General features: G+C 39.9%; 1 protein-coding gene across 4 annotated transcripts in view; it reads left to right on the plus strand.

The window, feature by feature from the left end:
* Positions 1–24,120: 24,120 nt before the first annotated feature.
* The window catches only part of LOC149795994 (uncharacterized), a 202,870-nt gene continuing 199,360 nt past the window's right edge, over positions 24,121–27,630 (plus strand). For all 4 annotated transcript variants that reach the window (XR_016422472.1, XR_016422473.1, XR_016422471.1 and 1 more), the window contains exon 1: positions 24,121–24,164. The gene's annotated coding sequence lies outside the window, so the exon portion shown is untranslated. The remainder of the gene's footprint in view (positions 24,165–27,630) is intronic.

The following is a 27,630-nucleotide window of genomic DNA, read 5'->3' on the forward strand; positions in this document are numbered from 1 at the left end:
TGGTACCAGGCTCACGCCTCGGACCCTTTCGACTTTCAGGAAGAAATGCTAAAGTATTGTCGTTCCGACGTGGACATTTTACGGCGTTGCTGTGGAAAATTTCGAGAACTGTTCATGGAACACGGAGGGGTCGATCCTTTGAAAGAAGCTTGCACCATTGCCAAAGCGTGTTCCTTAGTGTATCGACAACGATTCATGCCTGAAAAGACCGTGGCTGTCATCAGTCCTCAAACGACCCACTTTGTCAAACGTCAATACTCGGTCAAAGCCCTACGTTGGTTACATTACTTGTGCGACAAGGAAGACAAGTGGATTCAGCATGCCCGCAACGGAGGGGGCGAAAAGACCATCGGAACGTATTCGGTCGATGGCTGGGACTTAGAAAACCCCAAGATCGTGTACGAGTTTAACGGTTGCTTATTTCACGGATGTCCCGTCTGTTACCCTGACCGTGGCACTAAAAATCAGTTTTTGCAACGAACCATGGAAGACTTGTACCAGGACACTTGTCAGCGGCGCCTAAAGTTGGAACAGCAAGGATACCAAGTGGTGGAAATGTGGGAACACGAGTACGATCACCGTATGAAAACCGATCCCGAGTTTAAACGCCTCGTGGAAAGTTACCAGTTCGTGGACCCGCTGAACCCGAGGGATAGTTTGTACGGAGGAAGGACCAATGCCACCTGTTTGCTGTACCAAGCCGACGAAGAGAAAGGAGAAGAAATCAAATACTTGGACGTGTGTTCGCTGTATCCCTACGTGTGCAAATATTGTCGTTTTCCCGTAGGGCACCCACAATTGCTGACGGAACACATCGACCTGAAAAACATTCGACAATACGAAGGCTTGATCAAGTGCAAAGTTTTGCCTCCCACGAACCTCTACCATCCCGTCTTACCTCACCATTGTCAAGGCAAACTGATGTTTCCCTTGTGCCGTACTTGTGCCGAAACGTGCAACCAAGATCAGCTTTGTCAGCACACCCAGGAAGAACGGGCCTTGACGGGAACCTGGGTCAGCGTAGAATTGTTCAAAGCTCTGGACATGGGATACCAACTGTTAGAAGTGTACGAAATTTGCCACTTTCCCAAGACACAACAATACCACAAGGGTGACCCTACTCAGAAAGGCATTTTCGCAGACTACGTGGATGCCTTTTTGAAACTGAAGCAAGAAGCCAGCGGCTATCCTTCCTGGTGTCACACTCCCGAAGACCAAATACAATTCAAAGAAAAATACCGGGAACAAGAAGGCATCACTTTAGACCACATCGAGAAAAACGAAGGCAGGCGATCGTTTGCCAAAGTGATGTTAAATTGCTTGTGGGGTAAAATGGCACAACGACCGTGTTTACCCAAGACGGAATATTTGACAGAACCTTCCCGCTACTTCCAGATGATTCACGACAAAACCAAATACATGAAACACGTGGACGTCGTTCGAGAGAATTTAATCTTGGTCAATTACGAAGAAGATCTGGACTTTGTACAAGACGGCCCTTTTGGAAATGTCATCATTGCGGCTTACGTGACAGCCCATGCTCGCTTAAAATTGTACGAAGCTTTAGAACTGTTAGGGGAACGCGTCCTGTACTTTGACACGGACAGTTGCATTTACATCCATCACCCGATTCAACATCACCCTAACATCGAAGGAGACCGTTTAGGAGCCTGGACAGACGAACATCCCGACGACAAGATTCTAAGTTTCGTCAGTGGCGGTCCCAAAAATTACGGCTACGAATACCGTGACAAACAAGGAGAAGTGCACACGACGTGCAAAGTGAAAGGACTGACTCTGAATTATCGTACCAGTCGAGTGGTCAACTTTGGGGTATTGAAAGAAGCCTTGCAATCGGGAGAGGATGGAAACTTTAAAGTGACCACCTACCAACCGAACAAAATTGTACGTTTACCCACTCACCACATCGTCAGTCGGCCCTTGGAAAAAGTCTATCAAATTGTATACCAGAAGCGAGTTCGACTTCCCAATCATTTCACCTTACCGTACGGTCACGTCGGTATTGGTCTGTATATAAAAAAGGAACCCTAGGCAAGATCGATAGTTCATTGTGACTACCAAGACCGAGCAAACAAGATGAATACTTTGAAAGAGACATCGTTCCAGTTTGGGGATTGTAAAAAAGTTGTATCTTCCTCTAGTGTGACTAATATTGGATGGATAAGACCCATGCATTGCGACGGAAAATGTCCGGAAGGAAACTGCGATTGTCCATGTGGTTACCATTCTAATTGCGTAACGGAGTTTGCAGACGAGTGCGATTGTGAGCCTTGCGATGGGACCGATGCTGTACCTTGTGACCTGAGCGATGCCGTAAAGCATCATGGGAACTTTAGTGCCCCTACCCCTGTCATGGAAAGTGATGCTGTGCGTGTCAAACCTGTGGGATGCGAAAGCGATGCTGCTCGTCCTCTTGGACATTTTACTGGGTTTCGTTTTAAAGGGGAATGTCGACCTTCACGTTTACCTCCCTACGGATGTCATCCAGCCCTGAGCAAACTCCTACCCATTTCACTCAACCCTCATCGAAACGAACCTGTGAAAAACGAATATTCGTTTCCTGTGCGTTCGTCGGAATACTGCGACTTTGAAAATCGTCTTCAATCGTTCAAAGGAAAATGGCCAAAGTATCTGGGAGGACCGACCCCCGAAGAATTAGCCAGAGCCGGATTTTTCTACTTGGGCGAAGGAGATAAAGTCAAGTGCTTCAGTTGCGGTGTGTCACTTCACCACTGGGAACCGCAAGATTCGGCCTACGTAGAACATGCTCGATGGTCACCGAATTGTCATTACTTACCTTTAGTGGGACCGAGACATTGAAGTAACTTCTTACCATAATCATCTGTTCATGGATACTTTACAAGAGAACATTTGTGCTTTGCCTGTGGAGTTGAGAGAACGCATTTACCGAGAGCTGGTCAAAATACAAGTGAAACGTAAAGAACAATTGCATCCGATACGTCACCGGTGTTTGAACCACTGGTACCTGAAGGCTATACAAGGACTGATTCAATTGAAAGTGTTCCATTGGACAGACATTGATCAACGACCTCCTGGTTATAAAAAGGAATGGTTTGGTATTGACGATTCTATCTACTACATTGTAAACGTATTGCATCGAATTCCAGAGGAAGAGTTAACGAATTACCAACATCTTTCACACAATGTCAACTTGGTGAAAGAGGAAACTTCTGAACGAATTGTAATGTGTAGATTAGTGACTCAACGATTTAAATTCGACACTGAAGTGAAACCATGTTTGTGCAAAGAGTACATTTCTTGTGTCAGACCAAAGAGGATTTAGTATGACCTATTCATGGATACTTTACAAGAGAACATTCGTGCTTTGCCTGTGGAGTTGAGAGAACGCATTTACCGAGAGCTGGTGAAAATACAAGTCAAACGTAAAGAACAATTGCATCCGATACGTCACCAGATCTTTAACCACTGGTACTTGAATGGTATAAGAGAACTGATTCGTCAGAAATTCTTTCAATGGTCAGACATTGTTCAAAACTTTGAGGTCGCTAATGATCGACATGTTCATGATTATGGTTACTTCGAGATTCACCTACAGCAATACATTGAGGAAGACAAGTTAAAGGATTACCAACATATTTTACGTGGAATCTACTTAGAGGAAGAGGAAACACCTAAACGAACTCTGACGTTTCGGTTACAGTATGCAAGATTTAGATTCCCTACTGGAGAACGAAGATCTCTGGCTAGAAAGTACGTCTATTGCATCCGAAAAAAAGAGAATATAAAAACAGGCTGCCATGCCACGGTTTATGTCACATGTCATCCAACAGATTCCGTGGAAGGAACTCAATGACCATATTCAAACCGTGGATCATTACCATCAATTATTACAAGAACTGTATCCATTCAATTTTGGACGACAAGTGGTGTGTGTCTTAGTGACTTGTTTTCTGGGATTTCGTTTACCAGCCGATTCTTTGTGGACTCTTTACGATCAGTACTTACCACCTCCATGGCCTTAAATGGTCACGAAAAACTCCTTTTGTTCAAAGCCTTGCGTTTTCATCTGGATACTTCTCGACCTCAACAGGAAAAAAAGATTCGTCAACTTTTAGCGACCCAAGACGTGTATGACGATGTGTGTGTAGCTTGTGACTTACACCCTCCTTGGACAGATGTTCGTGATTGGAAAAAGGGGGGTTTTGAGGCTTGGACCCAAGAAGTGGCCCAGTATGCACAAGAGTTGTTCAAGGAAAAAAGTTACTTTTCAACCTGTGTTAGTGACGGTGCCAGAAGAACCCGTCACCGAGAACAACCACTCGCTTCAGGACAGGACTGTCATGGACATTCCTGAAAGGTCATTCCGGGAGGACACTTGTGTGACAATACCTCATGTAGAGACTGTAAGAACATTACACACTGTCCCTAGGACATCTTGGTTACCCAAAACATGTTGTACAGACACTTGTTTATATTTCACTTTGATCGCTTTGCTGTGTTTTATATTCCTGTACATCACTATTTGGGTTGTATGTATTTTTGTCTTTCGTGTTCATATTTGAAAAAAAACATTCAATAAACCTGTTCTGAAAAAGTATATAAACTCTTGTCTTGTTTGTTTTTTCGTGTCACAAGTGACATTTCTCATACCATGGCTACCTCTGCTGTCTCTGCTCCCTCTTCCTCTACTGTCAAAGTCATCGACGAACACTTAGATCGTGCCAGTTGGGAGGCTTTGTATCTTCGCCATCCTTTTAACATGCTCATTGCTGGACCTAGCGGTTCGGGCAAAACCGAATTCGTCAAACGTTTGATCGAACATAAACATCATTTGATCGATCGGCCCCCTCAACGGATCGTGTGGTGTTACAAAGAGTGGCAATCGGTGTACAGCCTCTTGCGAGAAAGTCAAGGCGATTCCATCGTGTTTGTGGAAGGCATTCCTAAAGAAGACGATGGCATCGTCTCTGACTCCCGTCTAACCCATTTGGTCATTTTCGACGACATGTTAGGAGAAGACGAAGAAGAAATTAAACTGTGGTTTACGCGCAAAGGGCATCACCGTAATGCCAGTGTCGTTTACATCACCCAAAATTTGTTTCAACAAAGTAAAGCCCATCGCACCATCAGTCTCAATGCGCATTACGTGGTCTTGTTTAAAAGCCCTCGAGATAAATCGCAAGTGCAAGTTTTAGCCAAACAGTTAGGAACGCCTTGGCTGACTCAGGCGTACGACGATGCCACTCAAACGCCACACGCCTATTTACTCGTCGATTTGAAACCTACGACCCCCGAGGATTTGCGATTTCGTACCCACTTGTTTCACCACTGGTGCCAAGACGGAGGGCCTGTCCTGTACACGTCTCCGTCCTCGACTTCATTTCACTCCCCATGAAAAAATCTATAAAAACCTCAGACCCTTTTTCGTCTGTCTCACACAGTGTGAACATGACGTCCCTTCAGTCGCATCTTCCCGTCAAATTGATTCGTGCCTTGTATGGCATCAGTCGAGAAAAAGATCCACAAACACGAGCCCGTGTCTTAGAAGCTAGTCTCAAAGAAGTTTTACGATGGTTCACGGTGACGGCACGTCAATTACTCCAAGGAATCATTCAGATTCCTCATCAAACCCAGCGCTTTTTCGATCGAAACAAAGTCGCTTTGGTCCAACTGGCCGATCCCCGCATCGACACTCAAACCAAAAAACAAATCATTTTGAAACCTGGAGGGAGCGGTACTCTAGGAGGGGTCATCATTCGCTCACTCTTAAGATGGGATCCTAATGCCCCCAAAGTTATCCCCAAGACAAAAGTCCAACGAATCCCCAAGAAGAAAAAGAAAAAGACCAGGTCCCCAAGAAGAATAACTTCTCCAGTGGCAGGACCCTCCTCTTACCAGACACCACCACCATCACCCCGGAAAAAGAAAAAGAAAAGAAGCCCCCAGAAAAAGAAACAGAGAAAAAGTCCCTAGAAAAAGAAAAGTCCACAGAAAACTAGTCGCAAGAGAGGCACTTCGGCCAGGACGCAACCTTACACTCGCAAGCCACGACCTGCCACAGCGTCTCCGGCAGCCTCACGTTTGTCCACTTCTCCGTTGATGTCACCAGGAACTGAAGAGTACTTGGAGACGTTGATCACACCAAGAACTTCTCCGTTGATGACCCCCAAAAGAACTTCCCCAGTGGCAGGACCCTCCAATTTAGCGGCAGTGGCTGCTGCTCACAAAGTACCTTCTCCCAAAATCAAAGTCCATGAAAGATCGGGCATGTTACAAAGTTTACTGGATTTGTCCAAGCAAGAACTGGCTCGATTTAGTCCGTTACGTACCCCTGCACGACGTGTCATGCCTGTCCTCAAACTGATAAAACGTAAAGACAATCAGTGGCGACGCGTTCCAGTATAAAAAAGGCCTGTGACCGAGTAGGGTATCAGTGTTTTTAGGTGCTCCTAAAGACTCAAAGATGTCACCCTCCAGAAAACCCCAAGGAAAGAAAAGGAAAGGACTACCACCACGTTTAGCCAAACATGGGGACCTGTTATCTGTCCTGTCCAAAGCTTCTCCACCCCTACGAAAAAAACTCATTCAAACGGCCTCCAAAGAGGTCATCGATACCGTGTGCGAATGTTGTTTGAACGTTTTGAAAGGCACGATCCCTTTGTCCAAACACCAGAAACAATGCTTAGGCAAACATCGTCACGTTCTTCGCAAAATGGTTCAAAAGAAAATTCCCATTCGTCAGAAAAAGAAGATGTTGGTCCAACGTGGAGGCATTTTACCTCTCTTGTTAGGCCCCATACTGAAAGGAGTCTTGGGAACCATGTTGGGAGGACTGATGGGAGCAAGATAAAAAGGCCTTCGGAAGTCCCAAGATCTCAGAATTCACCCCTGACAACCCCATGGAAGGACGAAAACTAGCTTTAGTGCCTTACAAACGATGGATGGAATACCATCGGTGGCAAGAACAACGCACCCCGCATTTACCTCCCAATCCCAATTTGAGCGAGATGTCCCAGTTACAACACGAATTGCAATCTTTGCTGGATCGCCAAGATTTGTCCGAAACAGAAAAATCGCAAAAGTACGGTCAACTCTTACAAAGACTGCAACTCTTTCACCAGAAAGCTTTAGACGAAACAGCTCTACCCACTCTGAAAGATTTTAAGACCTTGATGAAAAGTCCAGCACCATCACCAGTACCACCAGTACCCGTGACCAAGACAGAAAAAGGAAAAGAAGAAGAAGAAGGGTTTCAAACTCCACCAGAAAAAGTACGCAAGTTAACAACACCACCTACCTCCAGAATTGGATGGATTAAAAAGATGATGGCCACCCCTTCTTCCTCACAAGAGAAAAAGAAAGTGAAGACAGAAGTGAAGACAGAAGTGAAACAAGAGCCGATATCCCCTGCTCAGACATCCTCCTCCTCTTCGACACCTATTGCTGGCCGCACACGCAAAGCCTTGCAATCCAAGAAAATACCCCAAGAGAAAAAGAGTAGCCTCTTCCAAGAGTGGGTGCCTTATTAAGACACCAATCCACACAAAAAATGGAAAAAGTCTTAGCTAGCATTTACTACGATCCCTCCCATCCTGCAGGTTACGCAGGAGTTCAAAAATTGTATCGTGCTGCCAAAACGCGACTGAAAAGTCTCCGTTTACCTCAAGTGCAACGATGGTTACAAGAACAAGCTACCTACACTTTACACAAACCCATTCGACGCAAGTTTGCCAGAAGTCGCACCCGAGTGGAAGGCATCGATCATCAATGGCAAGCCGATTTAGCCGATGTCTCTCATTTGGCCAGCTACAATCGTGGCTACAAATATTTGTTTTGTGTCATCGACGTCTTTTCCAAATTTGCCTGGGTCGTGCCTTTGACTTCCAAATCGAGCAGCGAGTTAGTGCGAGCCCTGCAACGGGTGTTGAAACAAAGCGGTCGTCACCCTCTTCGATGGCAAACGGACAAAGGCACCGAATTTCTGAACCAAGCTTTCCAAAAAGAATTAAAGAAACGTGACATTCATTTTTTTACCACCGAGAATCCCGAAACCAAAGCCAGCATCGTGGAGCGTTTTCAACGCACTTTGAAAGAACGCATGTGGAAATATTTTACGCATCACCACACTCTGAAGTACATCGACATCTTACCGCACCTGGTGCAAGCGTACAACCAATCTTACCATCGAAGCATCGGACGTGCCCCGCAAGACGTGACTCCCGACAACGAAGTGCTGGTGTTCGAGCGCCTGTTCGGTACGTCCCCGACGAGGGCTGTCCCCAAGAAAAGTGGAGAGTTGACCGTAGGAGATTGGGTGCGCATTGGCAAAACCAAACGCACTTTCGACAAAGGTTACTTACCTAACTGGACGACCGAATTGTTTCGCGTCACTGGACGAGTGCATGGCCGTCATCCTGCCGTCTATAAATTGGAAGACATGAACGGAGAAGTACTCAAAGGAACGTTTTATTTGCCCGAGTTACAACGTGTCACCAAAAAAGAAGACGACGTGTACGACATCGAAAGCATTCTCGAACGCAGAACCCGTAAAGTGGGCAAACGACGTGTCAAAGAAGTCAAAGTACGTTGGAAAGGATATCCACCCAGTTTCGATTCTTGGATCGACGCTTCGCAAGTCATCGACTATAAAAAGAAGAAGTGATCATCATGCCCTTTCACACATCAGACGCAGCTACGTCGACCAGTCCTTCTTCCCCTAGTTCTTCTGCGCAAGATTTACAAAAACAACCCTTGTGGGTGTGGTGTGGAGAACGTGTGCCTAAAACGCAAATCGTCTTTTTCTGCCAAATCTTCGTGGTGTATTGTGTCATCGGGGCAGCCATCGCCAATTTGAGTTTGCAACAAGGAGACAAACAATTGTGGACCATTTTATTGAGCAGTTGCATCGGTTACCTGCTTCCCAATCCCTCCCTGAAATTCTCCTCGAACGGGAACGTTGTGTCCAGTGCCAGTGTCAGTCACCACTCCAATAACAACCACAACCAGAACCCCATTTTGGGCGGAGACACGCCTCTGACATCCACTAACCCCTCGGACAGTCACAGAACTCTAGAATTATGAGTCACCAAAACCAATTTTACTTAACCTTACCCAGTGACAGTTCCATGGAGGTGTTTCCCAACAACACGTTGTGCTGTTACACGGCCAAATTACCTCAAGCCATCCCCTTAGATCACGAAGCCCATTGGGAAGTGGCTTTAGTAGAAATGATTCACCCGACCCAAGTTCACAATGTCATTCCCAATCAAAATAAATTCGATGTGGAAGTTCATGACGAGCCATTGCAAGAGTACTTGGATAAGAATGTCAAATATGACAATAAAACCTATAATGAGAAAACTAAAACGTGGACCTACCACTTTGTGATTCTCCCAGGCTATTATTTCAGTGGTCATCATTTGGTCAGCGCCATAGCCTCCAGGTTTAATGGCGTGTTTGGGAAAGCTTTTGACATTGTCAAGAACAAAAGTGTCACCCTGGAGTACCACAAAGTAGCTCGTCGCTTCTTGATGAAATTTGAGCGAAGTAAAATCGTGTCCATTGAATTTTGTCCTGAATTGTTTGACATGTTGGGCGGTAACATGGAGCTGAGGAAGAAATTAGAACAAAAAACACCACCCGAATTACCCATCATTTACGACAACGTGACTTTTGGCCAGTATTTTAATAGCCCGGTAGAACTGAACCAAGGACTGAATTTGATCTTTGTGTATTCCGATGTGGTGGAATACAACGTGGTGGGACACACCTCCGTGCCGTTACTGCGTGTCATTCCTTTCAAAGTGGATTCTGCCACGAACGCTGACGAGGAAGGTGGAAACACTTACCACGTCCACCGCGAATTTGTCCATCCTCACTATTTGCCTGTCAGCAAGTCGTATTTGGACACGGTCAACATTACTATAAAAGGAGATTTGGGACAAAATATTCCATTCACCAAAGGAAAAGTCACGGTGAAACTCCATTTTCGAAAACGGTTCTCTCACGACTCGTAAGTAAGTAAGTCATGTATCCAGTGTACCAAGGGGTGGCTCGACAGCGAGGACACGGTTTAGGAGACATGTTAAAATCGGCCTTTCGTTCGGTGGCCCCAGTGTTGAAACCGATGGTGACACGCGGATTGCACGCCTTGAAAGATGCGGCACTGACACAAGGCAAAGAATTTCTCCAAAATGTCATCATCGACAAACAAAACCCTAAAGAAGCCTTCATGAGGGCTGGCAAAAATGTCTTGCTGCAAACGGGCAAAGACATTTTGGGCCGACGAGAGACACCTATAAATGCCCTGCACGCTACCGAGTCAAGCATTCAGCAAGGACAAGGCAGAAAGAGACGACGAAGAAGAAAACACCCTTTCACCAGACTTCAAGCGAGAAAGGCCAAGAAAAGAAGAACCGTTCGAGACTTAGACGTTTTCGATTATTGAAACACAGCAACAACAAAAAATGATGCACCGAGAGTCTTGTGCTTGTTCCAAGACGGAACTGGATCTGTTTGCCATGCCCCCCACCATGATGACGATGCAAGAATCCCAATGGGTGGAATTTCATCCCGTCTCCTCACTGACCGATTCCGCTCCCATCGAGTTTGAAATCAAAGGACAGCCCGAAGATTACATCGATTTGAATAGCAGTTACTTGTACTTAAAAGTCCAAGTTCTAGAAAAAGATGGTAATGGAGTAGATGACGCTGACGAAATAGCTCCCGTCAACAATTTCATGCATTCCTTGTTCAGCTCAGTGGATTTGTACTTGAATAACAAACTAGTCAGCAGCAGCATGGATACTTACCCTTACCGTGCCTACCTGGAAAATCTCTTGACGTACGGAATAGATGCCAAGGATAGTCATCTCAATGCCTGCGTGCTGTGGGTAGCTGACGAAGCGGGCAAGTTCGAAAAATTGGATGGAAGCAATTCCGGCTTTGAGACAAGAGAAAGCAAAATCTTAGACAAGAGGAGTTTAGAACTGATGGATCGTTTGCATTTGGACATGTGGTTGCAAGAGAAATATTTGCTGAACGGGGTGAATGTCCGCTTGAGACTGAATCGCAGCAGTGCCGCTTTCCATTTGCAGGCTGATCCTGCTAAGGCTCCTAAAAGCATAATCCAGGAGGCCAAACTGTACGTACGACGCGTAGAAGTGTTACCTAAAGTGGGTAACGACATCAGTCAGACGTTGAGCAGAACGACCGCCAAGTATCCCATACGACGCGTAGAAGTGAAAACCTTCACCATTCCTGCTGGACAGCATTCCATGACCGAAGATCATCTGTTCCAAGGACAGTTACCCAAACGTTTAATCCTTGGTATGGTCTGGAATTCAGCCTTCAACGGAGCCTTCGATCAAAATCCTTTCAACTTTCAACACTTCAACGTAAAGAAAATCGAAGTCAGTCGTGATGGCAAGACCTTGTGTACCCGACCTTTCGAACCTGACTTTGATCCCAAAAAACTGAATTACTTGAGATCGTACTTGTCCCTGTACGAAGCCACCGGTCAGTTAGGAACCAACACCAGTCACGGCATTGAGTACGAGGATTATGCAGGAGGCTATGCTTTGTGGGCTTTCGATTTCACTCCAGACCAAGGCAGCGACGAGGGACATTTCCACCCTATAAAATCAGGCCAGATTCGTGTGGAACTTCAGTTTGCAGAAGCACTGAAACAGACAGTGAACGTCATCCTGTATGCAGAATTCGATAATACCATAGAAATCAACAGTTTGAGAGAAGTCATTCTAGATTATTAGAAAGCCATGGAAGACTGTTATCCCTCTTTACCTAGTGGAGAAACTTTGGAGATGGAATGTAAGGAGACCGTGGAAGGAGAAGAATCTCAAGACAAAGACGAAGAAGTTTTGATGAAGTCGAGATGGCCAGAACAAGAAGCCCATTTAGTCTGCTGTTTTGCCAAACACTTGGTCGACAAAATGACGGAATTGATCAAGAAAAATTGTTATGGATGTCAAAACGATCATCCCAGTCAAATTCAACACGATAAATGCCTGATGTTAAGTCAAGAAGAAAAATTGGACGAGTATCTGGACGAAGCTTGGAGCCTCATCTCGAACAAAGACGTGTTGCACCAGTGGTATAAAGACTTGCGTGAACATTCTTGTCCACCATTAACCACACAAGAGATCCATCGCATCGAAGCTCTCCTGAATCAGAGTGAGGAAACAGAACGAATAACCGTTTATTCGTCAGACATTTTCAAGCAAAAAGTCAGGATCGAATTGACGACTTATTATTACCTGTGAAGAAGAAGAAGAAGAAGAAAAAACACAAAACAATGGATACCTGGGAACTTTATTACCTTTTGAACCACAGTTCGTATACGTCTTCTTGGAATCCCGTCGTCTGTGCTAAAGATGAACTCCCTCATCGCAAACCTAAAGACCATCAAGCTTACGTGATCAACACGGACGACAGTCATCTCCCAGGAACCCACTGGGTAGTCGTCTACTTTCCTCAAGAAGGCTGTGTGGAATATTTCGATTCGTACGGATTGCCCCCCTTGGAAGACGATATCATAGACTTTATGAGAAGAAATGCTCAAACAACCCGATTCAATAACGTGAAATTACAAGGCACAGATTCCTTGGTGTGTGGACAATATTGTGTGTATTTTCTGCATCATCGCAGCCTGGGCTATTCCTTAGAACATTTAGTGACTCATTTCGATCCTCGTTCTTCTGCTAGAAACGATGTGAAAGTAGATCGATGGTTTTGTGACCATTATGCTTATCTTTTGTCTCAAGCTAGGAAACGTAGTGTCCATCAATGGCCTAATGATTTCCAACAGTGGAAATCACAATTTCATTCACAACGTTGTCAGCCTTGTTTAAAGTAGATTGTATTTGAAGAAAAAATGTTTGTGATTTGAAAAAAATTGTTTGATGTTATAGTGTTGGATTATTGATAAAAATGTTGTTGTTTAGTGTTAAGTGATTTTTGAATAAAAATGTTGTGTTTAGAAAAAATGCCTTTGTCTTTTGTTTAGCTATAAGAATGTTGGATTGATGCTCTTTCATTTCTTACTATCCCTCTCATGAACGTTGCGGCTCGAAAACCGTGTGGGGGATGTTTTCCTTCACGTCCGCGCTTTCACTTTAAGAACCGGGTTGTTCCCAGTCTAGCCATCCATTGTCGACTCATCCTCCTAAGAAGATGTGCTCCAAACTAGCTAAGCTCAACGAAGCCTACGTGAATCTGCATAGGGTCAGACACAGTCTGATACCGAAGCCAGAAGAAATAGAGAATGTGAGAATGTTAAAAATCACTGAAGACCTGATAGAAGAGCTCTTCAGAGAAGAAATGAACAAGGAGAAAGAAGAATGGACAGAGAAGTACAGACTTCAGAGACAGCAGCAACAGCAGCAACAGCAGCAACCTGAAGCTGACAGAGGCTTTGTCGATTGTCGTATCGACACCAAAGAATTCTTCTTCTCTTTCCGAAGAAGCAGACCTATTGCCAGAAAGTCTATCCTCAGAGGACATCGCATTCTTAGAAACTCAAAAAAGAATGCCATAGCAAAACAAAAAACAGCCCTTTTCAGGGCTACCCAATACTCTAGAAAAGAAATAACTATTAATTTGCCAATGTGTGTAGGTAGAGTAGTGTGAAAATAAACACTAACTCTTTCTAAAAATTTTGAGGATATGTGTTAGTGTGATTGTGTTTGTAAGTGATAAAGTAGGTTGGTGTGGATAGTAGATTAAAATGATGTTTGTTTTTTGGGCTGTTTGAGGTGTATATTTGGGGTTAGATTGGATTGCTTTGTGTATGTGGATAGTCTATTGAAGTGATGGGTAGCATAAAAAAGTGAGCGAGTGTTTCTTTTAGGTCCGCGCGTTGTTGTTTTTTGGTCATGATCTAGGTAAGATAAATTTTATGTTTTTAGGGGGGATGTTTTCCTTCACGTTCGCGCTTTCAGTATAAATTGAAACTCGTTCGGCAGTCCAGCTACCCTTGTTGATTGATCAACACAGCCAGAAGAATGACTAGCAGAATAGTGAAACTGTTAGAACTCCAGATGCACCTGGAATATGCCAGGCGGATAGTAAATGAACTATCAGCGGAGGCTATAGTAGAAGAAGCAAGAATAAAGAAGGAAGAAGAGGACAGAAGACAGAGGGAAGAGGAGGAAAAGAAAAGAGAAGAGAGGATGTCGTTTAATATTCCTGAAACAGAGGATTGGGGTGCTGAAGCGAATCATCCTCCCTCTGCGCTCCCCAGAAGAAAGGTGAAAGAAGACTGGGGAAGAAGATGCGTGTGCGGCGCCAGGCCAGGAAGGTGCAACCATTAGATAGGTGCATCTGGAGTTTAAAAAAAACAGCCCTTTTCAGGGCTACCCAATACTCTAGAAAAGAAATAACGATCGATTTGCCAATGTGTGTAGGTAGAGTAGTGTGTATATAAACACTAACTCTTTTTTAAGATAGTGTGAGGGTATGTGTTTGTGTGATTGTGTGTTTGTAAGAGCTAAGGTATGTTTGTGTGAATAGTAGATTATGGGTTTCTTAGCGTATGTGAAGAGTATAGTTAGGGTTTTATTATATGAAATGAGAAAGTAGGGGGATGTTTTCCTTCACGTTCGCGCGTTGTTGGGTCATGATCTAGGTAAGATCCATTTTATGTTTTTAGGGGATGTTTTCCTTCACGTTCGCGCTTTGAGTATAAAACTAACAGTGTTGGCCATTGGAACCCATTCTACGGAATAAGCAAACAAGAAGATGCCAGCAGCTTCAGCTTTATACAACGATCTTATGGGAAGTTGGTATTGGATGGTAGATGGATTGAGTGTAGTAGAAAGGGTTGAACAGGAATGGAGGTATGCAGTGACAAAAGACTTCGTCTCAAGACAAGTAACCAGCCTCCACTTATCCGTAAATATTGTAAAAGAAATGATAGATGATGAGGAGAAGAGAATCAGAGGTTTAATTAACCCACCGTATGTCAAAGTGGGTAAGTTAAAAGAAGCGATAGATCATGTGACGAGTGCAAGGTGCTTTCTAGAAGACATTGCAGAATGGACAGATTGGTGTTTCGCGAAGTGGGGGTTAGAAAAACTTAAGAAAGCTGAAGAACTAATGAGGAATGTGCTGACCGAAGAGGTCAAGAAGATCAAAGAAAAGTGGTTAAAGGAAAGAAAAGAAGAAGAAAATAGAAAAAAAAGGGATGAATTTGAAAAACTGAACACAAACTGGATGAAAATCCAAGAGAAGTTCCGGGCCATGGGCCACCCGGACTGGTTGCCGGAAACAGAAAAGAAAAAGAAGAAAGGAATGATGGACAAAATAAGAGGATGGTGGAAGAAGTTAAAAAGTTAAAAGAAGAAGAAGAAAAAACCCAAAGGCCCTTTTCAGGGCCAGCCATATTTCTCGAAAAGAGATAGTCTTTGAATTGCCTACCCCTTTTTTAAATTTAAATTTAAATTTAAATTTTAAAAAAACTTTTTAAAAAAAAATCCCATGTTAAATTTCCCTTGTACGTATAGTATCCCACGATTTATTCCCATGTTAATTCCCCTTGTACGTAAAGTGTCCCACGATTTTTCTCCATGTTAATTCCCCTTGTACGTAAAGTGTCCCACGATTTTTCTCCATGTTAAATTTCCATTATACGTAAAGTGTCCCAAGGGTGTTTTTAATGCTAATTCCCATTATACGTAAAGTGTCCCCCTTCACTACTGACAACTATTCAGTGATGCTTCTAAGGGTATGACAGCTTTTATATGATGCTTCTAAGGGTATGACAACTATTTACATCCAGGATTCTTTTCTTAATGCTCGTAGCCTAGTGGTTGAAGCGTCCGCCTCGGATGCGTGAGGTCGTGGGTTCTATCCCCGGCCGAGTCATACCAAAGATTTACAAAAATGTTTCTAACAGCTGCCTCGCTTGGCGCTCAGCATTAAGAGGTTAGTGTTAGGGCTGGTCGGCCTGGTGTCAGGATAATGTGACTGGGTGGGACATCATGCTACATGTCTGCGGCATGATGCCCCAGTGCTAGACAACACTATAAACTGTCACGCTGCAGACATCGTAGCGATATGATTGAAAAATTGTTAAAGCTACCTTAAAAATCCAAATCACTCAAACACACACACACAAACTCACACACACACGCGCACGCACTTAATGCTCAGGAACTCATCCAAGTACAGAGTAACATTTGTCTAGAATGAAAGACTCGTTGTCTCTGATGATAGTCCCTAACTTTCTTATCCCTCTATGAAGTAAAGCAGAATGCCAAGTATAATCCACTATGATGACAGACAGGAATATAATTCAGCTCTTCATTACTGCCTACCAGGCTGATGGGACGGTAGATCATTACAAGATATTACAACATGAGTTGATGACTGCCTGTTGCCCATAAATCGCGGTCCTAGAACTGGCAACTGGGAAACTTGCAGAAGCCACGAACTTGGGTGCACTGCCAGACGTGTTGTTGAATTTCATTCATGCGGGAAGACCCATTAACTGGATCGATGTTACTGTTGGTCAATATAGAGAAACTTGAGTTGAGGCTGGTACCAGGAATAAACACTCGAAACATTCTTGTCTGATCGTAAGAATAGCAGAAGATAGCCCTTTGCCAATCTCCAGCAACTGAGCGTACTTTCTTTCTGTATCTGTTAACAAGGCGGACCGAGAACATTTTCTCAAACCATCTGAACTCAAATGCTCCTGCAGAAAAATCACTGGTAGTTCCTGGTGGATTCGATCGATCAATCGAGGGGGGGGGGGGACGAAGTATTGACATCCATCCTTGATTCGGACATTCAGCTGTTACAGACCAGCCATGATGAGGCAGTTAAAATGCTTTTCCTGCATTGTAAGTACACCAGTGCAGATGGTTTTGTTGTATACGCACGTATAGATGAGTTAATTTTACTGTAAATACGTTTCCACAAGATGGAGAGCAAACGATGTGGATGAAGACATGCACATCTAAACATCCCAAACAAATCCCTGTGCATTAAACCAGGAAAAAGCTTTCCCTCACCTAGCCGTTCTTTGAAGCCCTCATCCCTTTCCAAACAATGACAGGATGTATTTCTGTATTCTTCTTTGCTGATCAAAGTAAGAGGACTTACGGGAAGTGTCAACACAGACAATGACCTCCTCAAATACCATGGGAAGGAAAAGATAGACACACAAAAAAAAAAAAAATAAAAAAAAAAAAACCAAATAAAAAAAAAACAACGATGGGTGCAGAGACGTTTGTGTGCAAGTTATACGCTGTACCAGAATCAAGCAACCGATGTATTACGGTTTCATGTTCAACGAGCACATTACCAAACCACTGTAACCACATGATGGATGCAGGCTACCAATCCACAGCCTGTCCTGCTATCACCTGCAACCGTGGGCTGGAAAATGGAAGACGAACTGCTGTCATTAAAGTTTGTATCACTCCAGTTCCCAAGTCGTGCAAGGATTTTATCTCTAGCGGACACGCAAAGATATGCACGTGGTGCAATTGTAATAGCATGAAGGGGAAATGACATGCACCGAAGTATGCAAGTATGCAGACACTGGTACCATTTGAAGGAACACATTTGACTGAAAAGAATACCTATTAATGTTGTATGAATTTATATTGTGTGCAGAAAGTGTTTTGGTCGTAAAACATCAAACTTTTGCGATGCAAACAAAATGGTCGTTCTGAGCATACCCAACTCGGTTGAGAAAAGTATTTTGCCAGTTCCTCCTTGATTATTATTTCCTGACAATTGTCCAGGCAGTGTTTAAGGTTTAATTATCGGTGTTTTCATCAAATATACAGTTATAGCAACACAAAACATCGTTACGATGATTCTAGGACCAGCTGCTAATGAAACAATTGCACATTGAGCAAAGTGTGACATGCGCATTGCAAATGTATTTAAGATCAGTCGGTGATATGCCTAAAATGCAGAACGAAGAAAATATTGAGTTCCAAATCGGTTTGATTAAACGAGATCGCATAGGTTATTGTATACTATGTACGCGTCATCGTTTCGGTTATTATTTACTATGTACACGTGTAGAAATTCTAGTAAACGTTGCAACCTTACATTCTTCGTTAAAACAATGAATTCCACCGTGCACTACTTAGACACAACAGCACAATACTAGCTACAGTATACGTCATCGCCTTCATTTTGATTTTTTTCATCGGGACTCGAACTTGAATTCATTAGAACATTTCATTGCTACGACTTCTAAAAAAAAATTTCGTGGATTAATCTTGTAATATTTCTGGATTTAATTTTTTAATAAAAAACGTAAATTCTTATTTTATTTTTTTACAGTGTTTTTCCAGGGAAATAAAATATTTTTTTTTACAAATTTTCAAAGCTTGTTGTTTTCACTCTTTCTTAGTTACTGTTTATTAGAGTCTAAATACGTAATACTTAGTACATCCTTAGAGTTTCATTTAATTATTTAGTTTATATTACACATACCCAAGTTCTCATTTTGTTTTATCAAAGACTCGCGTGAGCGTTGCGAGAGGTCCATTGTTTCAACTTTTCCCAATGACCTTGAGATAAATTTCATCAGTTCAAGAGTTCTTAAACGTGTGAATACTTAAAATATATTTTCTCTAATCACCTTATAACTTCACACAACCTAAGTTTGACACTTGCGCGGTTTTTCTTTCACATTTGTATGACTTATTAGTAAGTCTTTTAAAGCAGAATATTAGTACCAAATGCCATGCAATATAAAATACGACCAAAACATATAATACAAAGAGTTATTCATATCTCAAATTACTAACCACGTATACTAAATTATCCAGAGAAGTCACAAAGTTAAAAGGTAGGGATGATCATTTACGAAACTAACCCATGCTGTCATAAAGTCTCAGGAATGCTGTAAATTATGACACATGCTCCTACAAATTGGCTAATTATTCGGGTTGAGAAATAATTTCCCCAACACGTACTCATAATAATCAACAAATTATCACTAACATCTAACAAAGATGAGCGGAATCGTAGTTACAAACAGCACATACCCTCTGTTTATTACAATGATTTCAGGAGGCCTTAATCGTTTATATTCATACATATAACAAATTATAAGTGAGTACTAACTTCATACAGACTCTTCAGACCAAAAAAGATCAAATCAAATAAGGTGTTTATAAGACTACAGGACACACGGTACTAATGATATGGAAAATGGGAACCAGCCTGGAATTGGGATCATAAAAATAGAGTATATATTGGTTTGGCTGACCAGGATTGGGTAATAATGTAAGTTATGTTGTAGGAAAAAGAATCTTTTGAGAGCTTATCCTAGTTGTAAGTGAAAAAGATAGTGACATTGTTTTATTGATGGAATTTCAGTCCTTTAACAGTCTTGAATTTGGAACACTCATTACTAAAATTAGCACCTGACTCTTTGGTGCGGAATTGAAAGCATGTGTTTCAAACTCATGCAGGTCCAGAAAATGCTGCGGCTCATATACTTTCCTCTACACAGAAGCTGACATTCAGGTTTCATCTATACTGATAAATATAGGTTTGATCATGAACACTTAAATTTTTTTAAGTTATTGAATTTTTAATATCATGGTGTTTGCATAGGTTTACTATTCGAACTGAATTAGTATCATGAGTCCTATAGAAATTGGGCGTTGACAGAACTGGAATAATAATTTAATGGTATTGATTACACACAGATTTTAGTAGTTGATGCACGGGACACGAATATTACTTATTTTTAAATAAATTAGGTACAATCATAATCTAGACACTATCCATAAAAATAAACGTAAATTAATTTCTGACATGATTATATGGTTTTACAACTTCATTGATATATTGATTAACTAGACGATTTACGTCGTGGCTGGATGCTTCGTTTGATGTCTTGTCACACATTATTTATGTACCTGCGTAGGTCCGTTTGTATGTGTAGAGAGAGATAGACTTTTCGGGTATTGTTTGAAGTATCAAAGAGTTCATAATTATTAACTTCGTTACGTGTGATTGCTATAAACGAAATATGTATGCACCAAAGTAACAAATTCTGTAGAAGATCTTGTCTTATTATTAACAAAGAAAATTCTTGAGAAATGGGTTGCACTTCAATCAGAATGGAAATGTTGTTTTGTGTTGCTTTTTTATATTTTTTTATTTTAAGTCTTACTGAGTGACACTTCAAAGCATGATTCTTGAAACTTAACCCCTAGTCATCACTTACATACACACCGTGCCGACAACGACTGGTACAGGATATGAGAGATGGTCCTTGATACGTGTTGATACTAACACGTCGAATTCTCAACAATACAATCTCAATCATTCAAAACGGGATCCATTGAAAGGACTTACTTACACTCGATATGGTAATACATAATAAACAATTGGCAACATTTTTGTATAATAATAATAATAATAATAATAATAATAATAATAATAATAATAAGTGTTATTATTATTATTATTATTATTATTATTATTATTATTATTATTAATTTATTAAATTTATTAAAATTATTAAAATTATTATTATTATTATTATTATTATTATTATTATTATTATTATTATTTGTCATTGATTGATCCATTCTTCTTATTTTCATACAAATAAGTAAGTGCCGATGTGATTTCAAGCCAAATGCATCTTGGAGCAAACAATGAGAAGTATTTATTTTGAAAACTTTAATAAGAGACTAGATTACAATTTTTTCTAAAATTGTTTGCAATGTTCACCTATTTTTTTCAACTGAAATAAAATTGTATTACTTATTTTCTCTAACTTTTGATTGACTGAGTAGGTGATAATAAATAAATACAGCCAATTAGCAATAAAACAAGTTTTTGCGACTCTAGTGGCTTAAACTACGTAACAAGAAAGACCAATCCAATAAGTTTTGTATAATTTGAAAATATAACTTATTTCCCTAACACGCAGAGTGAAGAGTGAAAGAATTCAAAATGCATCAGAGTTTAGTGAATGAATCCCTAAGATCATAAATATTATATCAATTCCAATAGTTCCGAGTGATACGATTTAGTTTCAAATGATGCCACTACTGTACTGATGTGTCAACAGCACAAAATAAATTACTGATATAATCCCAAAATGTCATTAAATTAATGCATTGTAATTCCATTTGACAACAGCACAAAATAAATTACTGATATAATCCCAAAATGTCATTAAATTAATGCATTGTAATTCCATTTGACAACAGCACAAAATAAATTACTGATATAATCCCAAAATATCATTAAATGAATTCATTGTAATTCCATGTGTTAACAGCACAAAATAAATTACTGATATAATCCCAAACTGTCATTAAATGAATTCAAGGTAATTCCAATACAGCTATAAATCCAAATGATTTTGAATGAATTGACAGTAATTCTGTTCAGCAATTAATCCAAATGTCTTTGAATTAATGTTGAAGCATTATAATTGTAAAAAAATTGATTATTAAATTTAAAAAAAAAATAAATACGCTCAATGACTCTTCCAAGACCAATAGTATTATTAAGAATGTTTAATTCTGCGTAATAGTTCACTTGTAAAACTTGCAGTACGAGGCTTTAAATGAATCATTTGGTACTTCCAAAAGCTTTATCAGTAACAAAACCATTTGTTCTAACGACGACCAAAGAAGAACTAGGTCATTTTGCCTCTTACATTAGAATTCATGTCCTTTTCGGATCACGTAATGTTTTCTGGTATTAATAGTACTAGTCGACCTTGAAACTCTTGAATGAAACAATTACGCACTGTATATAACAAATTGTTAAAGTGCAGACTACAATCAAATGACTTTAACATTAAAATGTCATTAACTAAATGATCCTTATAAAAACTGTTACGATTAAAATAAAACACAAAATATAGATGCACATAACAAAGTCCAGTGAAATATTATGCTTGGAAATAAGAGATAATTCATTTACTTGGTATTCACCTTTCTAACATCTCAGTTAATAGCAGCGTGTTCTCGCGGTGTTGCTGGTAGTAATTCTGGACAAAAATATGTATTTGGTACGGATATTTTCTCTTTGAAATAAAGTTTCGAAAACATAAGCCGAGACTGCTTTTAGCTTGAATTCCTGTATCCAATGAAATGAGACTACTTATTTCTCACCGTTCTTCCCCATCTACACTGATATTATCTCAAAGTAAAAATGACACCGAAGTTATCTATCTCAAAATGTCTTATTTATCATATTTGCCTCATAGATGTGCTCCTTTTAAATATATACAATGTCACGGAGGACACGTGTTAACAAAGAAGAAATAAATGCAGCAAATATTAAGTTAAACATAGTGAAATAGCTCTACGAGAATACATAATTCATTCCATAGCGTATCGAAAGCCACTTACGCTATAATCTCCAATTAATTCATGTACCATAATAAATGAGACTACGCGTTTCTCACTTCTTAAGAAAGAATTATAATAATCCATTATGCTTATTTCGTTGTTGTTATAAAGTTAAGTATATTCACTTATATCGCTCAATCAGTACTTTCTTTAATACAGGGCTGCGAATACTTTATATTACATCACAGGGTTCTTATTGTGTATTAAAAAGATGTCCCCTTAAAGAGTTTAATTACAAGTTTTGAATACAAAAACTGTTATTTTCTATGATCCTTGTCTATTCTAACCGAATCATGTTTAGTCTCATTGAAGGGAGGTAATATAGTCGGAATTTATGGACACAACTCTCAATGTCGGAGTTGTTGCATCGGAGCTGTTGTAAAAAAAATAATATAAAAAAATAATTTAAAAAAAACACACACAAAAAACCCAAACTAAACAATAAACATTTTTTCCCTGAATGAATAGTTTCCCCTTTCGAAGGCTTGACCATTAAGATTTTCTGCAATTTGTTCTTTAATTGGTTTAATAAACCCCACCCCATTGAGAAATAAGGGAGTGAGATAATCTGAATGAAAACATCCCGTACAAACGGGTATTCTATATCTCGAACTCGGTTATGCGTTTGTGATAGAGAAAAAGCTGTTAATGCTTCATATTACTGTATGGGGTTCATCTTGTATAAATTCAATTATAGTCGACACACTTGACCTGGCTACAAAAAAAAAGCATACAGAGCAAATACATAGTTTCTATCTTTATTAAGGACCTAATTCTAATTAAGATTTCGGGAATATGATTGTAATAAAGGGTATATTTATTTGAAAGGCACATCAATAATGAAAGTATGAGAAGGTGGGTGGATGAAGCAGATATATGCTTATTATCATACATATTATCATCAATTTGAAGATACTTATTTTTTTTTAAAAAACACGTACAGGCCAAAACAGAGACTATCGTCAACGATGATGTTAACGCGTATTAATTTTGATAAAGTTGACAGTCACAGTGGTGGATCCAGAGAGAGAGAGAGAGAGAGAGAGAGAGAGAGAGAGTTGTTGGGACGAGAAGTTTGTAGTAATTCTATGGTCTACGCTGTCATTTAAAATAAAAATCGAAGCAAACGCACCATGCATGTTTAAAACTGAATTCAAATAAATTTCGGAAGACTACATATTATAAATACTCTTTTTCTAATGATTGTAATTAACTATCCGTACCTCTTCATTTTTTAAACGAAAGGAAGAATAAATGTAAACAATTTCCCATCTCCATGTTTGCATAAATATTAACACCCAGAATGGTTTATGGATTAAAAATACTGCGGTCTAATTTTTGCTATGCGTACAGATTAAGACTTCAAAAGAATATGTAATTTAAATCTGAGCGGACTGAAATTTCTTGTTTTGTTGAAGTTAATGATTTGCATTAGTCGTTGAAAGTTTCATAACATTTTAGCAAGCACGCTACATCCTTATTGTCTCACTGAATGAAAATGCATTTAATTTTTGAATGTATAACTTCCATTTTATATTGTATTTACTCTTCAAAAGCAAGACTGACGAATAACAAATATAGTTGATACTCTCTGACAATCGTAGAATTCAAGTTTTAGCAGGAATTAGAACAAAGGGCAAACAGTTTGTGGGTATTCACCGTTGCATCAATGTTTACTTTGCATTTTCAGCAGGTGCTCGTTTCTTCCTGACCAATTAGCAACTGCGAATATTGTGACGTCACGGAGTAGACAAATGGCGGAAAGCAGATATTGTGAATCAGGTAACCAAGCTTTAGTGTGACTGTGCAACGATCCATTGGCTTAAAACTGGAGACCAGACGTATTATCATGTTTTAATGTTGAATGCAAATGAACTCAGGTTTGATAGAAGCTCAGTAATTGTCTTTTTTGTGATAGCTGGCAAAGATAGTCTTGGATCTCTTGTGGATAAAAATGAAAAAAGGGTTGGGGGGGGGGGATTTCTATGTTGTATGAAAGGTTGATGTTTTAAACGTTTATATGTTGATCTCGGAATTGGGTATTGAACATATGTAAAGAACGATTAAAAATACCATTAAAGGTGAACTGTGTTTGATATGTCTTTTCTTAAAAGATAAATTGTAAATCTTTCATTAGACCCATGGTTCGTCACGTATCATGTTTCCGAGGATGAAATTTGAGTGCATGCTTTGAGGACAAACGATGAATTTGATAATTTCAGTAAACGATGAATTTGATAATTTCAGTAAACGATGAATTTGTTAATTTCAGTAATATAACTACTGATATTTCCATTATTATATACGTTGAATCAATTGTTGAATTACAGTGGTTTTATAAAATTTCATTTTATTAAGCTTCCTCCGTTCTTTCTGAAATTGTGTTAGATATTTTGTACATTTATGTGGCAGTTCAGAGCACATCCCTCTGTTGAAAAGTTAGAATGTACCCAAAATCACACATTAGTGACTTCTGGTAACCATTTACTCTCAAGCAGGCATTCAAACATTGTCTGTCTCGAATAGGCCACCACTTTAAGACAAACATACTTGAATTACTAATCTTGTAAGTGTTCCTTATAATAAATAACATTTTGTAAGCAGTGATTCTCCATAGCTATTGATGAAATTAGCAGGGATTTTAATGATCGGTTTCCACTTTTCAGTAACATTTAAATCTCGTCTGTAAAGTTTAATTTGTGCATGTTCACAGCAAGTTGACATGACATGTAATGTCCTGCGAAATCTGCACCTAAGATCTGTCCACTGCATATTTGCTATTGTTCAACCATCCTTGGTGCAGTTGGTAAAATATTTTCAATTAGATAATGAATAAAAGTGTCTTTTTTAAATTGTAAAATGTGCTTTGATTATGACTGAATTCATTTGCATGATAATTTTCATCATTCTTGTTATTAAAGAATGATATGATGTTCATTGCTCATAGTAAAACAGGGTCCCTGGATGACTTGAGCGATTTGAAATGCTCAACTTGAATGATTACTGGCGTGTCACCTCTGTGTAGGTTAGAGTCTCGGGTTCTGCTAATGTGGGTATGTGAGAAATCTTGCCAGTAGCTTTCCAAGGATCGTTGTTTCTTACCGGAGCTTTCAGTTTCTTCCTCCACCAGTTATACTTGGTTGCATGTATAGTCAATCAGACACAGAGAAATGGCATTAAATCTCCAAAATAATAACAACAAAATAGCAAAACAAATGCATATGAGACTTCACTCACTCATTTTAAAAGTTTCTAAATATCACTAATTTTGACAGTCTCGCATCCTGGAGAAAACACTGGCCAATTTGCCATAGATGTGCATGAATTACATTTTATCGTTTTGATTCTATCTTATTTCACTTCTACCAGTAGGAAATTATCAATTCTAATGGATTGATATTTCATCGTCTTTTCTGTGTACTGAGAATTTTGTTTTGTAAGAACATGTAACAAAATATATAATTCTTGATATATAAAGGTTTAATTAACCGAGTATGGTTTTATTTATGTTTAAAAAATATGCCTATTTTGGGGATATATATTATAAGAAAAATGGGATCCACACCTGCACATATACTACAAATGGGTTCATGAGTTTCGTTGGCATGCTAAAATGAGTGATTGTGTATGAATTTGTTTCATTTTGTGGGATTTTACCCCATTTTCAGCAATGAATCGCTGTACAGGGTACCCTGTATATTCGGCTGAGGAAGAACCTGGAAAGACAGGCAGAACCACTGACCCACTGGAATCTACTGGAAAACGTTTGCGCATACACACATTGGTTGAGCTTGAGATTCAGACTCATACAGACAGACAGACAGAAGTATGAGTGATCTGTAAAGTAGGGGTGCATGATATTATCAGATACTGGTATATTGTGGTATTACTGATGATACATTAATCACAATATAACTTTCTTATATCCATGTCTACCAAACAGTATAAAATTCCCAAACCAAATAAGGAGTTATTTAAAAAAAGTTTCCAATACTCTGGAACTCTGCTCTGGAATAGTATTCCAGCTGAGATTAGAAATGCCCACTCTATTTCCTTCTTCCAAACCCAATATATCCAGTGGCTTCAGAGATGCAGCTTAAATAAATAAATTCCTTTGTATGAGGGCCTTAAGGTAGATTAGTTTTTAGCTAATTGTGTTACCCTCTTTAAATAAGGTCATTATTATTATTATTATTATATCGATATAGTGTGCAGATGAACTCTATTATTATTATAAATTAATATTAGCCATATTTCACTACCTATAAATGTTTTTGATTGACAGTGGCCTACTGAAGTCCATACGTTTACTGCCAGTAATCATCTTCAGTAACATTTCTATTTTGTTTCCTGGGTATTTGCAGCATGGGTAATCAGAAGTTACGTCTGTGTATATTCATCCTTTTGAAGCTTTAACTTTTCTTTGTCAACAAATAAGCACCTTGCTGACACTGATGACTAAGTGACATTGGCCTTGAGCTACAAGTATTTCAAGCATGGCTGAGTACGACCTGGTACAAAATTCAAAAGCTCGATCTGCCATATGGACTCATTTTGAATTAAAGTAAAGGGGATGGAAAAATTGATGAGGCAATTGCTGTGTGCTGATTATTAAGAAGGAGTAAAGGGGATGGGAAAATTGATGAGGCAATTGCCGTGTGCTGACTATTAGGAAGGAGTAAAGGGGATGGGAAAATTGTGACATTCATGTTAAGTTTTCTGGTGGTTGTTATTGTTGTTGTAGGGTTTAATGCCATTTTTTAGCACATGATAGGCTATACATGGCAGCCAGTATTAATGGTGGAGGAATAACCTGGGAAATCCCCGGAAAAATCCACCAACCCTCGAGAAGCTACTGGCAAGCTTTCTCACATACCCACATTAGCCGAATCTGAGACTCGAACCCACGCAGACAGAGGGGAGATGGCAGTGATCTGTAACGGAGCGCGCTTTAGACCCCTGGGCCACTCGGGGCCCCGTTTTCTGATGGAACAGACAATAGATCTTCGATCCCTGCTAATGTGAGTTCATCATGTGAAGATTCTGATCTTTCTAAAGCTAAAACGTCACAGCCAATCCAGAGAACCTTACCATGGCTCATTGGTGCGAAATACCCCTTGCATTCTTTGTGTGCTGTGCATATTACTGACAAGGTGTGCAGATTTATAGTTAAGGACATGTGTCCGTACTGAATAGTGGATTTGTCAGAGTTTAGAGATCTTTTACATACACTTTACCCCCCGATATA

Source organism: Sinohyriopsis cumingii, chromosome 7, assembly GCF_028554795.1.
Source record: "Sinohyriopsis cumingii isolate HCF-2022 chromosome 7, ASM2855479v2, whole genome shotgun sequence".
Classification (NCBI taxonomy): Eukaryota; Metazoa; Mollusca; class Bivalvia; order Unionida; family Unionidae; genus Sinohyriopsis; species Sinohyriopsis cumingii.